Consider the following 12,969-nt stretch of genomic DNA (forward strand, 5'->3'; position numbering starts at 1 on the left):
TTGTGTGACTGACCCAAGGTTACCCCACAAGTTTCCATGATAATGTGTGGATTAGAACCTTGTCTCCCAGATCCTAGTGTGACACTTTAACCATTACACAACAATGCCTAAAACTCAGAACTGCAATCCACAATCTAACAAATAGTGAGAAACTCTAAGAGAAACTCTGAGCATGTGAGGTGGAAGTGGGGGGTTTGCGATCCAAGACCTTTTCCCATAGTTTAAATTATGCTTGGAAATGTAAATGAACTGAGCATTGTGTTTGCTGTAGATCAATGTCCTGTAAGAGCCCTTTTGTTATGAAGCCTGTCTATTCCTTTTTTAAGAGACATGTTAATAGTTCTGTTGCACACCAACAAACAGCAAATTAAACAGTAATTCTGTTGGAACCAAGCATGTAAAATGCTGGAAGCGAGCTTTGAAACTACGCAGAATGTACCTTCAGCAGTAGGTGCAGACAGTCAAAATTTAAAGTGGAAGATGTTTCATTTACCTAGTTAAGTAATGCTGGAAGGGTGGAAGCAAGGATGGTTAAAAAGAAAACAAGTCCGGCTGCAAGGATTAGGCTATAAAAAACATAGTAGCCCTGCTGGATCCACTCAAGTACATCTTTTTTGCATAGTACTAACTGGATGCCTGTGAAAGACCTATGAACACAACATGGAAGTTGGGGGGGTCATAAGCTGTTGATACCCACCAGTTCTGATGTTTATAGGGTTAAACTCCTCAGAACATAGGGTGCCATTTCTTCTTCAGGGCAAATAGCTCCAATTACTTTTATCCATGAATTTGTCTAAATTATGTTAAAAAGTAAACTATCAAAATACAAAGGGGGGGGGAAATGAACATTTCATTAAAACGTTGTAGAGAAAAATCGGGCCCTGAGTCATAAAAGATTTCCTGTAGCATTTGAATCTCACATCTTTGAACAGAGTAGATACAGCAAAACTTTAAAAGCTTGTGCTGGTAGCTCTTTTAATTGGGAAGGGCTGAGAGATCACTGTTCAGGTGGATGGCCATTAAAGAGAGATCTGTGTTTTTTTCCCCTGAGGGAATGGAAGATATCTATGGCAGAAGGAGTTCCTGAGAAGACCGCCAGTAGAGCAGTAAAGAGCAGTTGACTAAAAAGTGGCCATCTTCTGGCATTGGCCTTTTGTTCCAGAATGTTTTCTGCTGCTGTGAGGAAAAGTTGTTTCTCAGAGTCTGTAAAGAGAATATATCATGACAAGCATCCAGGCCTTCCTAGGGTGCGTGAGTCCCTATGTTGCTGTTTCAGCTCAGAAAAATAACACAGGAGAAAAGGCTGAAGCTCTTCTTCCCCTTGTGGCAAGCTCATGAGCTGAAGCTGGCCACACAGTACCTAGGAACATTATTTCCCTGGTCATATGTTTGTAACAGGTCGGTGGAGCCCTGATTTGACTTGTTTTACATATATTGCCTAATTGAGCCCTTAGTTATTCTCTCACCCTAGAGTTGAGAATTCTCAGAACTCACAGTTCAATGCTCGTTCTGTATGCTTTTCATGAAAATCTGTGTGTTTAAGCATTACTTCAAGTTTCAAAAGGGACATCCCCAGCTCTGACCACTAACCCAGCCCTTTCAAGGCTGAAAAGGTTATGCAAGTAACAGCTGTTTTAAAATATTGATAAGTGCGATCAAATCCAATTTTAAGATATTATTTCATTGTATTTAATGTCTGTTGCTCTATATTTTTATATTTCATTGCCGTCTCCCCCTCCTCTCTAGCGATGTAATAACTGCCCTTTCTCCCCCTTAGTAGGGCCAGATACTATCTCCTACAAGTGACATTTTCTCAGCTGGCCCTTTTAATGATTACTATCATTACTCATGATGTCTTTGTCACTTGAATACACAACTCAAGCTATCACCACTGTTTGCCTAACCTGTCTTTTCTCCAGCCTACATTGTTTACTTATCAGGTTGCCATCGTCCTCCTCAGTAATTAATTCATGCAATTCCTGAAAGTTGTTAGGAGCAACTCCACGGCTGTCTGGCAGTCATGGACTTTCATATGTCAACAAATGACAACATTTTGAGTAGCCAGGGACCCTCCTCCTTCTTAAAATCTAGAAAACAGCATAGGTCAAGACAGGGGCTGCTTATCTATATGAGGTGCATTTGGTGCTCTGTGGCAGGCAATCGGTTGCCATTTTCTCATCCAGCAGTAGTAGTTAAAAACTCTTGGTGACCCACTATTTCAAACTACTATTAAGGTCAATCTTGCTTTTAATATGATGCAAAAACTAGTTTGCAAAACTAGTTCAAACACTAGTGCTGTCATTGTCGCTAGTATTTGCCTATACTAATCCTCATGGTTTCTGAGTATGGAGGTGGCAAAGTCAATTCCATAGGGCACTTAAGCCTCCTGGGCAAGGAAAGAATTCTGCCTTGAGATGTTAAGAAAGGATCTGCTGTTCAGGAAGTTACAGACACTAAAAATTACAAGAAGAAAACCAATTTGAGACACTTCATTTAAACTGCTGTAAAATGACTCTTGCCATTTTACTGCTTGAAAAGGTTGTGAGTAAATTGAACATTAAGTTAATGCAGGGTAATAGAAAGCTCTGGTGCCTTCTCTTCCAAAAGAAATCATTTCTAGGTGCATCCTCAAATGGCTTCTTTCTTCGGTTTACTTCTCTCTTTTCTTCCTCCCTTGGTCTTTCTTCCCTCCTCTTTTGCTATTTGTTTTGTTTCCGCTCTGCAGGCACATGGGCACACACATGCTCCTCTTTAAAAACTACCACTATAGAAGAGGTTGCTGCTTAGAATGATTCCCAGGTTGCTAGGCAACAGCTTCCTCTGCACAGCCTGGTTTCCATACCTTGTGGCAGAGAAGGAGCACTCGTCAAGTAACCAAGTCTCTTCCACCTCTGTGGTGCCTAATCTGGCTACATTTTTCTGACTTGAAATAAGTGCTTATCTTTTAACCTTTGCAGTTGGTGTCTGTTTTGACTATGTTGCTTTTACCTGTTGCTTTTCAAATTGCCTCAGTAAAGCTAGGTGAGTACAGAGGACTTGACTGCAGGAATAATTTATTGTATCCATCGTAAAATGTGGAGAACGTAGCCTTCATCAATGCTGCCAATTGCATAAGAATATAAAGGGTTTTTAAAAAGTTTAATCTATCATAACCACCTATTCTGTGAAATAGTGCTATGTTGATAGTATCCAGGCAATAAAGCCATTTATTCTTTTGCTTGTTTACATTTTTTTCACCCACTGAAAATGCTCAGCAACTCACAAACTGCAGCAGAAAAGGGCTTCATGTTTTATATATGGAAAAATAATATATAACGATGATAACATTCCTTGTCAAGTTTTCTCCAATCATTATTAAAAATGTTAAAAATATTAAAGTTATTAGGTTATCACATTGTCTACTTTGCACTCTTTGCTACATCATAACATATAACAAAGCTTTGAGCAGCTTTAGCTCTCGGTTCAAAATCTTTGGTTTACAGAATATCATTATTGGCATGTAAAGTGGGTATCCAAAATTAGGGCTGTAACAGTCCTCTTCATACTTACATCACAGTTGGGTTTATATACCTTGGGGCAAATCTTTTTTTAATTTTCCTAACGGTGGAAATTGCTAAAGTTATTGCTTTAAACGGCAGAGGCCTAAAAAATCCTATTAAGCTTCACTGTATCACATCTGCCATAACTAAACAACACCTGGATATTTCATTTTTGCAGGAAACTCACTACAAAAATAAGAAAAAACAGGTCCTAAACTCAAAATCTTTTCAGTTTCACTTTCAGGCCCCTGGATCTCCTAAGGCTAGAGGGGTAGCTATTTTAATCTCGAAAAATATTAGATTCCAACACCTTGCCACCAAATCAGATCCCACAGGGTGCTTCATTTTCATTAAAGGCATATTTGAGACAACCAAAGTGACCTTAGCATCTATTTATGCCCCTAATGATAGGCAGTTAAAATTTCTTCAGGAGACTTTTATTTTTTCCTCCTTTGCTGAAGGAGAATTGCTGGTTGGAGATGACCTTAATTATATTTTAGACTGAAATCTTGATAAATCACCACCCAACAAATCTTCTAAGAAAACTAATTGAGGCACTTCACAGCTTAAAACTATACTAGAAAAATTCTCTTTACACAATATCTGGCATTCTCACCATATTAATGAAAAAGATTACACCTGTTTTTCCACCACACATAACACTCATACTGGAATAGATTATCTGTTATCTTCCCCAAACCTATTACATCAGATGTCTTCCTCTGACATTGGAAGTAAGATATGGTTTGATTATGCATGAGTAGAGAGCAAATTGATCTTGTAAGAAAAAATCTACCGCAACTCATGTTGGTTGCTCAATAAAAATCTTTTATTGGACCATTCAATTGTCAAACAAGTTGAATCAGAATTAACTATTTTAAGTAGAATGTAGCTGGTGAGGTTAACCAAGGTATTATATGGGATGCTATGAAGGCCATAGTAAGGGGTACACTCATCTCCGCAGCAGCATTCTATAAAAAAAGAAAAGAATGACTTAGAATAGAAATATTAGCCAAAATACACAAGCTAAAATACAAACATAAGAAATATGGTAGCTCTAAATTTTATAAACAATTGACACTAGAGAGGAAAAAATTGAAAGCCCTGGAAGCTTCTACCATCCAAATTTACTTTTTTAAAAACAAAAATATTGGCACAACAATCCAAAAACTTTACGACTCTTAAAATGGAAAGTTAGGGAAAAGATTTCTTCTAATTCTGTTAACTCTATCAAATGCCAAAATGGCTCATATACACCCAAAATAGATGAAATCCACTTCCGGTTTGGGATCCATGAAGGTCTAACGCAGCTCTAAGTGCTGAGCTGACCGGACTGCCGTTTCAACGGCCGGCGGGACAAAAAGACCCCCGCGGCCAACTGTTCTCAGGCGGAGAACAGGCATAGAACGCTCAAGTACCTCAGGGCGCGTTGATCTCGGGCGAGGGGGGGTCCTACGCAAGGGACTCTCTCCCAACCCTTGAGGTCCCACCCGAAGACAGGGCGGCTAAAATCTCTGCGGCAGTTCTGGAGCCAATGCGGTTGGCATAGGACCTACATGCCCAAGCTTCAACAGGGACAAGAAGAATTGATGGGAATCTGAGATTGAAACAGCGATTACAACCCATGAAAAGCGCTGGAGAAGGTAAAGATCACTATCTCTTGAAACGGGACAGATTACTTAAAGCAATGAAACATTAAAGTAGACTTTTAAACTGCAACAGATTGATTAAAAGGAGGGGAGGATCCGGCAAGAACTATATTAGAAAAAGGACTAAGTTAAACGGAGTTATTAAAGAAATTGGACTATTGTTTTACATACCTGTGGTCACAAGGAGATGTCAGGTTGTGAGAAAGCTTTACCATCGCGAGAACTGCTGTGGGAAGTCGGGAAACAGGAAGTACGTAATAGTGATAGAATTGCTGGAGAGGAGCGGCCCTTGCCGGATGACAGGAAGAAGGGAATCGCCATTTTTGAAAGGGGAAGAGCTGCGGCTTCAGCGGAAGAGGAAGTAAGCCATATTGGATTACAAAAACCATAGAGAAAAGACGCCCGACATTTTGGACTCTTTAAACGACTTTTTTGCAAAAAGACCGGGACATTTAAAACAAAAGAACACTAAGCCAAGCGCCACGGAGTTAAGGAAGCGAGCGGACACGTGGGAGCGAGGTAAAGCAAGCCCCACGATGTCGAAAAAAGAGTGGCAAACGGCTATAGAGAACTTGGATAAAAAACTTTCAGAAGCGATTAAAGAACTCAAGGATATGAAACCTGAGCTGGTGAAAGAGGTTAAAGAGACAGTAAAGAATGAACTGGCAGAAGTGAAGAAGGGAATGGAAACAATACAAAATGACCTGCAGGCGACACAGCAAAGAGTCAATGTAGTGGAAAATGCGGTGGAGAACCTTGCAGACACGCAACGAACAGAGATGAGGGTGATGAGGGGAAGAATGGCGGTTGCGGAGAGCAAGCATATGGAGAAGCAGCTGAGGTTTCGCGGCTTGCCGGAGGTAGAAGGAAAGACGGCCCAAGAACAGATTACTGAGGTGTTGGCTGAATACCTGGGAAAGGAGGAGGAGGAAACTGTGGCTATTCTAGCTGTGGTGTATCAAATAAATTCAAGAATTGCGACCCAAAGGAAATTACCAAGAGACGTGATTGTGCAATTTACGACTAGAAATATAAGAGAAATGATTGTGAGTAAACAATTTCAAGAACCATTGGAGGTTGATGGCAAGACGGTTATTATTATGAAGGAGTTACCCAGATCGGTGTTGCTAGACCGGAAAAAATACAAAGCTTTAGTCCAGACTCTGAAGGACATGAAAATAAGGTACAGATGGGAATTACCAGAAGGAGTGTCCTTTGAATTTGGAGGAGTGAAAAAGCGCATCAGATCTGAACTAGAAATGGAAAAGTTTATGAGGGACAATGAAAAGGACATACCAACAACAAGGTTATGAATATGGAGTGTAAAGTGTTATCTTGGAATGTAAATGGACTTAACTCACTGAATAAGAGAAAAAGTATTTTCCACTGGCTATTAAAACAAAAATGTGATATTGTGTGTTTGCAAGAGACTCATATCAGAAAGCAGGATGTAAAATATCTTAAATTGAACAAATTGGGCAATGACTTTGTAGCGGCCTCAAAAAAGAAAAAAAGGGGAGTGGCATTGTATATAAAAGAGGAGCTACAGCCAAAATTAGTGATGAGAGATGTGGAAGCCAGATTTTTAGCAGTGGAATGTACATGGAATTTAAAGAGAGTGTTGGTGATTGGAATTTATGCACCTAATGGAGCAAAAGAAAGCTTCTTGAGGATTTAAGGAAGCAATTAGATGAACTTTCTTACGACCAGATAATTCTTGCAGAAGACTTCAATGGAGTTACAAACTTGGAACAGGACAAAAAATAATCAACTGTACAAAAGAAAAGAGGATTACTACCAAAGACTTTTTTTGTATTAATGCAACAGGAAATTTTGGAAGATGTATGGAGAAGACAGAATCCTAAAGGCAGACAATATACGTTTTATTCTGCGAGACACTCTACGTTATCACGAATTGATATGATCTGGGCCTCAAAAGACTTAGCGCTTTGGACTAAGGACGTAGAAATAATGCCCATGGTAGGCTCAGATCATAATCCAATTATGTGGAAGTTTGGAAAAAGAACCAAAAGGAAAGGATGGAGAATAAATGAGGACTTGTTACAAGAGGGAGAAAATATGGAGATGTTGAGAAGGGAAACTAAGTTCTTCATACAACATAACATTAATAGAGAAGTACCAACTAATAAGGTATGGGATACCTATAAGGCAGTAATTAGAGGTATACCAATGGACTTAAATGGAAGAGCCAGGGAAAAAAAAGAGGAGAAGAGACAGGAGATTATGGAGAAAATAAAAGCCAAAGAAATACAATTAAAGAAAAGGCCAGGGAAAAAGAAAATATACCAGGATATTAAAATCCTTCAAGAGCAGTTGACGGCAATGAATAATAAAGAATTGGAATGGAATCTTAAGAGAATGAACCAAAAGTCGTTTGAAGGTGCAAATAAACCTGGGAAATATTTGGCGTGGCAATTGAAGAAGAGAAAGGAGAAGATAATAAATAAAATATGTGAGGACAATAAAGTATATCTGGAACAGATGGCTATTAGCAGAGCCTTTTACAAATTTTATGCTAAACTGTACAACAAAAAAGAAGTGAATAAAGACTCAGTAGCGACGTACTTGGGGAAAATGAAGCTCCCAGTAATTTCGGAAAGATGGAGAGGCAAACTGAACAGTGAAGTAACGGAGGAAGAGATAAGGAAGGCAATACAGTCAACAAATCTGGGAAAGGCGCCAGGACCTGATGGACTTACAGCCAAATTTTACAAGGTAATGGTCAATGAACTGGTGCCATTCCTAAAAGAAGTCATCAATGGTGTCTTGAGGGATCAAAGGATTCCTGACACTTGGAGTGAAGCTAATATAACATTGATCCCCAAAGAAGGACAAGATTTGACTAATGTTAAAAATTACAGGCCTATTTCACTACTTAATAATGACTATAAAATCTTTGCGAAGATATTGGCGGAAAGAGTAAAGGGATGGCTTTCCGAAGTTATTGAGGAGGAACAAGCTGGTTTTTTACCAAACAGACAAATTAAAGACAATTTAAGGACAGTTATAAATGCTATTGAATACTATGACAAGCGTTGTGATAAGGAGGTTGGTTTCTTCTTTGTGGACGCTGAAAAAGCATTTGACAATTTGAACTGGGATTTTATGTTTGCCACTATGGAACAGCTACAAATGGGGGAAAGATTCATAAGAGCAGTGAAAGAAATCTACAGAGACCAGAGTGCAGCAATTGTGGTGAATGATGAGGTGACTAAGAAACTGATTATAGGTAAAGGTACAAGACAAGGTTGCCCGTTGTCTCCACTGCTGTTTATTTTGGTTTTGGAAATATTGATGATACAGATTCGAGAAGATAATGCAATCCGTGGAATAAAAATAAAAGACTTTTCCTATAAGGTCAGAGCATTTGCGGACGACATAATGTTAATTGTGGAAGATCCAATTGAGAATATGCCAAAGGTAATAGAGAAAATCAAGGAATTTGGAGATTTGGCAGGATTCTATGTAAATAAAAAGAAGTCCAAGATATTATGCAAAAATATGACCAAACAAAAACAACAGTTATTAACGGAAATAACAGATTGTGAAGTAACAAGTAAGGTGAAATATTTGGGAATTGAACTGACTGCAAAGAATATAGATCTATTCAAGAATAATTATAAGAAACTGTGGACTCAGATAGAGCAAGATTTGATTAAATGGAATAGATTGAATTTGTCATGGTTGGGAAGAATTGCAGTAGTTAAGATGAATGTGCTGCCAAGAGTGATGTTTCTGTTACAAACAGTACCAATTATTCGGGACTCTAAGCAGTTTGAAAAATGGCAGAGGAAAATATCGGACTTTGTTTGGGCAGGCAAGAAGCCTCGAGTGAAAATGAAAGTATTACAAGACGCAAAAGAGAGAGGGGGAATGCAACTGCCCAATCTAAGACTCTACTACGATGCAATCTGTTTGGTGTGGCTGAAAGACTGGATGACGCTCAAAAACCGCAAACTACTGGCCTTAGAAGGATATAAAAAAATATTTGGATGGCATGCATATTTGTGGTATGACAAAGTAAAAGCAGACTCTATGTTTCTACACCATTACATTCGGAGAAGCCTCTTCACAATTTGGAAGAAGTACAGAGATTACCTACAGGAAGGAATTCCCTCCTGGGTGGTTCCTTATGAAGTAATAGATCCGAGAACTGTCGATAATGAACAACAGTGTTTAACATATAAGGAGATAACACGAATAGAATTTTCCAAACTAAGAATAAAGACGCAAGACGAGTTGTCTCCAAGCTATGATTGGTTTCAATATAGACAGATTAGAGATCTCTATAACTCGGACTGTGTGAAAGGAGGGGTAAGAATGGAGAATTCGGAATTAGAGGAGGTAATTTTACAAGAGGATAAAAAGGAAATCTCTAAGACTTATAAAGTGTTGCTAAAATGGTACACAGAAGATGAGACAGTTAAAGTGCAAATGGTGAAGTGGGCTATAAACTTTAATAAAGAAATAACAATGGAGGCGTGGGAATACTTGTGGAAGAATACATTGAAGATCACGACATGCACTAACATTAAAGAAAACGTTTATAAAATGATTTATCGTTGGTATTTGACACCAAAGAAAATTGCGTTAGGGAATTTGAACATGTCTAATAAATGCTGGAAATGTAAAAAGCATGAAGGATCGTTGTACCACATTTGGTGGACTTGTGAGGTAGCTAGGCAGTACTGGGGGGAAATAATAAGAGTGATAAGTGAGATTTTACAATTTCAAGTTAATAAGAACCCAGAACTCCTGCTACTGAACTTGGGAATGGAGGATATTCCGGCACAATACAGGACATTGTTATTTTACATGACAGCAGCAGCTAGACTGTTGTATGCGCAAAAGTGGAAAGTACAAGAAGTGCCAACTATCGAGGACTGGATTTACAAATTGCTGTACATGGCGGAAATGGACAAAATGACAAGGAAACTGAGAGACCTTGATCCAGGACAGTTCAACATGGATTGGGAAAAGTTGAAGCAATATTTGGTGAAAAAATGGGAGGTGGGAGGAGAACTGTGGCAGTTTGAAAATTACTGAAATACAACAAAAGAAGAGGGAAGTGACTTTACCGAGGGGAGGAGAGTTAAATGAGAAATTCTAAGCAAATATTTTATTTGACTACTATACATAGTACTAAGTAATAGAGGTGTTACTATAAGAATTATAAGGATAGAAATTAACTAATTTTATTTCTGGCAGATAACTGTATAATGGAGAAATTATATAACTAAGATAGAATGAACATAAGATAGAAGGAAGTAAAGAGCAACATATAGAGTATGAGTTAAATTGATTGACTTACAGTGAATGTATACAATGCTTATAGAAGTACTTAAAGTTATGCAGAATAAGGGACAAATTGTTTGCCCCATATTGATGAGACAAGAATGAAATAAGATAGAATATGGAGTACAAAAGTAGACAAATGACTGTTATTATTAAAGAATATATGCCAGGAATGTAACATTTAGTCGATAAGTTAAGTGGGAAAGGGAATAGAGATAGCACTGTGTTATAATAGAAGCTTAGAAGAGAGTGAAAGTATATGTTTAATAGAATAAAATAAGTTTGAAATGAGTAGGGGGAAAAAACGGATAAGGGGTTGGAAAACTGTTGGAAGTCAACAAAAGGGGGGGGAAAGGGAGGGTGTTAGAACTGGAATATTTAAAGGAAATTGATTGTAATAGATATTATAGAGATTTCTAATCCAATAAAAAAAAAATTAAAAAAAAAACAAAATAGATGAAATCCAAATGGCTTTTTACGATTATTATACTTTATTATCTACAAATCAGAGAATCCATCTGACAAATCTATTAAATCTTTTTTTTCTCTTCCTTTAAAACTATGAAAAAGCTATCTCCACTACACAGTGAGATCATGGGAAAGCCTATCACTACTCTGGAAGTGTTAAACACCATTTAAAAAACTCAAAAACAATAAGACCTCTGGCAGAGATGGTTTATCTGCTGAATTTTATAAAAAGTTTCCCCATATTTTAGTAGAGCCCCTAACACAAACACGCAATGCAGTTCTGCTGCATAACATCTATCCACAATCATGGTACGAGATGTCTATAATAGTGATCCCTAAAAAAGGAAAAGATTCTACACTGCTCACATCCTATAGGCCCATATCACTTCTAAATCAAGATGCCAAAACCTTCACGGCAATTTTGGCTAACCATCTCAATACTTTTATAAGCATTATAACTATATCAACCCAGACCAAACTGGCTGTATGCCTCATTGAAGCATAACAGACAACGTTAGGAAAACTCTCAACATCATCAGTTATTGTAAATCTAAACACGTTGAAACAATTGTTTTATCACTCGATGTGGAAAAAGCCTTTGATAGACTTGAAACAAGATATCTAGTCCATCTATTAGAGGCAATGGCTTTGGTAATAAGTTTATTCGTACAATTAAATTATTGTATGCAACTCCTACAGCCCATATCAGAATTAATGGGAGGAAATCAAAAGAGTTCAATCTCACCAGAGGCACTAGACTGGGATAGTGGATGTAAGGTCTATTGTTCTTCAGCTCTGATATATAGGGTATCAGGCAATCAAACCATAACAGAAAGACACTAGATGTTCCTCTGGGAGAAGATGTCACACTACAGTGATGTAATGCTCCCCCAGAGGGCAAGATGGTTCTAGAGCTGGCCTTGACAAATTTTCTTTGGATCCAAAAGTCAGCCCCAAAATTAAGAAGCCCAGGCTCATTCATATTAAATATAGTTTTTTCTCTGTCATATTAAGCAAGTTTAATGTTACCTCTAAGTTATAAATGGGGTTGCCAGCTGGCTTAATGTGTGGAAATGGACTGTTGAAGCTTTTTGTGGCATAATCTGATAGTAGATAATCTATACATCTCATTAATTCTCTAGTAAAGAGACAGGACATTTTTCTCCACACCAGTTGGCAACCCTAAATTCAGCATGTCATGTCCTAGTCTAAGATGTGAGAATATCACTTATTGTGAAGTTCAGGGCCTGCAGTTGGCCCAAGGCTCCTTCCTAAATAATACGCTCTGCAAAGCATAGAGCAGACTGCTGCCGCTATATCCTAGCCATCTGCATAGTTGTTTGCAGACGTGCTTGACTCAGGTCCACCTCTCTTTCTAAGGAGACCAGGAGGAAAGTGAAAGACATCCCATTTGAAGGAGCAGATGAGGCCTTAGATTGCATCTGTAAGAACAAAATCCTCATTGGTTCCTTCTTAGCATAAGCAACTTTACTTCTTTAGGCAGTATTCACAGTCCTATCAATGTTTTCAGAGGTATCCTACAACTTAACCATTTCCTTCTTTCAGGCCTATTTCTTATTTCTTTAATACATTTATACCCCACCTTTCTCTCCAACAGGAAACCAAAGAAGTTTAAAGCATTCTCTTTTCTGTTATTTTAACTTCACAACAACCCTGTGAGGTAAGAAGTTCAGAATGTGTAACTGGTCCAAGGTTGCCTAATGAGCTTCCATGGCAAAGCAGTATATAAACTTGAGTCTCCCAGATCCTAGTCTGAAATTCTAACTGCTATACCACACTGGCTTTTGTGGGGTGGCTGCTGTTGAACAGTAGCAAGCAGCTAGACCTGGGTAATCCATGCAAATCATGTGGTAACAAATAGCCCAATGGTTGCTGGTGGGCCTGGCCCCAATTAGAGCTCCTTCAAAGGCCAAAACAGCCTTGGAAAGGGCCATGCCCCCTCCCCCTGCCTTTTACTGACAGAAATCAAGTCTCTA

The 12,969-nt window shown here is 38.4% G+C and overlaps 1 long non-coding RNA gene across 2 annotated transcripts in view; it reads right to left on the reverse strand.

Annotated features, from left to right (window-relative positions):
* Nucleotides 1-4,431: 4,431 nt before the first annotated feature.
* The window catches only part of LOC129333675 (uncharacterized), a 47,657-nt gene continuing 39,119 nt past the window's right edge, over nucleotides 4,432-12,969 (reverse strand). For both annotated transcript variants that reach the window (XR_008597436.1, XR_008597437.1), the window contains exon 5: nucleotides 4,432-4,510. This is a non-coding gene — a long non-coding RNA (uncharacterized LOC129333675). The remainder of the gene's footprint in view (nucleotides 4,511-12,969) is intronic.

This window comes from Eublepharis macularius, chromosome 7 (assembly GCF_028583425.1).
Source record: "Eublepharis macularius isolate TG4126 chromosome 7, MPM_Emac_v1.0, whole genome shotgun sequence".
NCBI lineage: Eukaryota > Metazoa > Chordata > Lepidosauria > Squamata > Eublepharidae > Eublepharis > Eublepharis macularius.